The following is a 3,821-nucleotide window of genomic DNA, read 5'->3' as shown; positions in this document are numbered from 1 at the left end:
CAGTAAGGTCTCTCCAGGTACATGGCATTTGAGTCAAGACATGAAAGAAGTTTTGGGGAAGATCAAACAAATAGCCAAGGCAAAGTCATAGAAGCTATGGTGGGTCTATTCTTCCCAGGAAGAGTGAAATGATCAGAATGAATTGGGACCACAGAAGCTAAGATATAGTAGGGTGCTACTGGGCATTGAGAACACTTAGGCTTTACCCACTAAAAAATATAAACAGAGGCATGATATAGTCTGGCATATGCTTTCTAAGAACAAGCTGGCTGGTTGCTCCTCTGAGCATGAACTCTAGGATGAAGTCAGGGCAGAAGTAATGCCACCAGTCAGGAGATGCTGACACTAATGTTGTAGCCAATGAAAGCCATGGATAAGTGACCCAATTCTTAAAAATAGGTCTGGTATATAAGGGAAAAAGGAAGTAAGAGTGACTCCAAGATTTTTAGCTTGGGCAGGTGGCAGATAATAAAGTGAAAACTGGCTACATAACACTAGCCACGTATTTTCCTTTAGCATTTTCTCCCACACTGTTCCCTAGGTTGGTGAAACCCATCATTCTCTGTTTACTCAGGAATCAGATATCAGGAGATCATTTTAACATTCACTTTAATAACACCGATAGATTTAAAATTTTCTCTAGATATATGAGAATATGTGAACTTATGGATGCCCACTGGTAAATTTGCTGATAAGCTGTTTTAATTTTGAGGGTATAACAAGCAGAGTTAGGGAGTAAGAAGAAAAAAATGTCTTGTTAGGCTTTGCTTTGAGATCTCCGTTTAAAAGAGAGTTCTCTTATTTTAACAGTAGGACCAATCTTTGGGAATTGCTGGCTTTAGCTGACAGGCAAGAGTGACTTCATTCTTTGCAAAAAGATCTGGAGGCTGCAGACAAGACTCAGCATGGCAGCTATTATAATTAGAAGAGAAATTGCATGTACTCTAGAAAATCCCTCATCCCCAATGGGTATCATGCTATCATGTTTATGCCAAAACATTAAGATCAATGTAGGGCATGAACCCACAGTGAAGAGGGCAATTTGCATTTAGGACAGTCTATTTTATCTCCAATGTGTATGCTTCAGGGGAGGAAAGGATTAGAATCAAGGAGAAAAGAGACAGTGTAAATGAACTGTTAGAGGCTAAGTATTTTACTGTTTTTACTATAAGCACTATTTTCCCCTGATCCATGTATGATGAGCCAACCGCATCTGAGTCAAATACTGTAATATTTTCTTTTTAAAAAATAAAAGCTTTTGAATAAATGTGAGATCAATATTTAGGCACAGAATCATACTAAGGATACAACCAACTGGTATTTTGCCAGTGACGTTTTACCAAGTCATTGCGGCTGATTAGTGCTGTTGTGTGGCTTATTAAAAGAATTTTAACTTTTCAAGCCTCTGTACCTGGTGGAGCCTTTACTTCCCTGAAATTCCTTGACTGCTGCCTGAACTTCCTTGATTTCCTCAGTGCTCCTCCATCCCTTTTCTACTGTAGATTAAGGATCTATTCATTGTAATTATATTTATAATATGTGCATGTGAGTGTGTGTTTGTGTCTATGTGTGTGACAGAGAGAGAGCATGCCATTCTATTTTAGGTGTCCTATGTGTAACCAGTCATTCAGTTTCTCTCTTTAAAAACTAATCCTGGAGAACAAGATGATGGAGGAGTAGGTAGACTTGGAGTACATCTCTCTTAATGGATACATGAGACACAGAAGTGCATGCCAAACACCAGCTGAGAGCAGATAGGAGTACCTGACCAGCAGAAAAGAATTTATAGATGTGCAAAACTCGAGATCAAGCTCTGAGCTTTTAGAGTGGGAGCATTGACTCCAAGACCCTAGACTACCAGAGAACTAACTCTAGGGAGTATCAAACAGTGAGAACTCACACAAAGGTAACTGCTTGAATACAAGACCCAGCATCACCCAACCACCAGTAGCACCCTCTGCTGCAGCTGCTGCTGCTAAGTCGCTTCAGTCATGTCCGACTCTGTGCAACCCCATAGACAGGAGCCCACCAGGCTCCCCCGTCCCCGGGATTCTCCAGGCAAGAACACTGGAGTATGTTGCCATCTCTTTCTCCAAAGCGTGAAAGCGAAAAGTGAAAGTGAAGTCACTCAGTTGTGTCTGACCCTCTGCAGAACACCTCATCTAAATAAGAAACAAAACAAAAATGCAAACCCATTCAGCAGCAGACAGGATTATCACTTCACTCAGCCTTGCCCATCAGAGGAAAAACAAACAAACAAACCTTAAGTGAAAGTGAAATCACTCAATCATGTCCAACTCTTTGGGAGCCCATGGATGGTAGTCTACCAGCTCCTCCATCCATGGGAGTTTCCAGGCAAGAATACTACTGGAGTGGGTTGCCATTTCCTCCTCCAGGAGATCTTCCCTGACCCAGGGATTGAACCTGGTTCTCCCGCATTATAGGCAGACGCTTTACCATCTGAGCCACCAGGGAAGTCCTGACCAACTTTAGGAAGGCAGAAACCAAAAGAAGAAAGAATTCAATCTTGAAGCCTAGGAAAAGGAGACCTCAAACACAATAAGTTAAAAAAGAATTAAAAAAAAGGCAGAGACATACTACATAAATGAAGGAACAAACTAGAAACACAGAAGTCCAAATAAATGAAGAGGAAATAGGCAAACTACTTGAAAAATTATTCAGAATAATGATAGTAAAGATGATAAAAAAAAACCTTGAAAAAGAACTCAGAATAATGATAGTAAAATGATCAAAAACCTTGAAAACAAAATGGAGAAAATGCAAGAATCAATTAACAAAGACCTAGAAGAATTAAAGAATAAACGTATAGAGACAAGGAAGACAGTTACTGAAATTAAAAATACTCTAGAAGGAATCAATAGCAGAATATCTGAAGCAGAAGAACAAATCAGTGAACTGGAAGATAAAATGGTGGAAATAACTTCTGAAGAGCAGAATAAAGTGGAAAGAATGAAAAGAACTGAGGATTATCTCAGAGACCTCTGGGACAATATCAAACACAGCAACATTTGAATTATAGGGATCCCAGAAGAAGAAGAGAAAACGAGAAAATTTTTTGAAGAGATTATAGTTGAAATTTTCCCCAACATGGGAAAGGAAATAGTCAATTAAGTCCAAGAGGCAGGAAAGAGTCCCATACCGGATAAACGTAAGGAGAAACACACCAAGATACATACTAATCTAACAAAGAATAAACACAAAGAAAGAATGTTAAAAGCAGCAAGGGAGAAGCAACAGCATCGTACAAGGGAAACCCCATACACTTAACAGCTGACCTTTCAGTAGAAACTCTACAGGCCAGAAGGGAATGGCAGGATATATTTAAAGTACTGAAAGGGAAAATCTACAATGAAGATTACTGCACCTGGCAAGGATCTCATTCAAAATTGATGGAGAAATAAAAACCTTTACAGACAAGCAAAAGTTAAGAGAATTCAGTACCACTAAATCAGCCTTACAACAAAAGTTAAAGGGACTTATATAGTCAAGAAATACAAGAGAAGGAAAAAAATCCATAAAATCAACTGCAAACAATGAAGAAAATGGCAATAGGAACATATATATCAATAATTACTTTAAATGTGCATTGATTAAATGCTGCAATCAAAAGACACAGACTGGCTGAATTTATACAAAAACAAGACCTGTATACATGCTGCCTACAAGAAACCCACTTCAGACCTCAAGACACATATAGACTGAAAGTGAGAGGATGGAAAAATATATTCCATGCAAATGGAAAGCAAAAGAAAGCTGGAGTAGCAATCCTCATATCAGACAAATTAGACTTAAAATAAAGA

The 3,821-nt window shown here is 38.8% G+C and overlaps 1 non-coding gene across 1 annotated transcript; it reads right to left on the bottom strand.

Annotated features, from left to right (window-relative positions):
* Positions 1 to 2,402: 2,402 nt before the first annotated feature.
* Positions 2,403 to 2,475, bottom strand: TRNAY-AUA (transfer RNA tyrosine (anticodon AUA)). Its single transcript has one exon. It is a non-coding gene; the product is annotated as a tRNA-Tyr (tRNA).
* Between the last annotated feature and the right edge of the window lie 1,346 nt (positions 2,476 to 3,821).

This window comes from Budorcas taxicolor, chromosome 4, assembly GCF_023091745.1.
Source record: "Budorcas taxicolor isolate Tak-1 chromosome 4, Takin1.1, whole genome shotgun sequence".
Lineage (NCBI taxonomy): Eukaryota > Metazoa > Chordata > Mammalia > Artiodactyla > Bovidae > Budorcas > Budorcas taxicolor.
The sequence above is the reverse complement of the archived record's forward strand: the minus strand, read 5'-3'. Positions and strand labels throughout refer to the sequence as shown.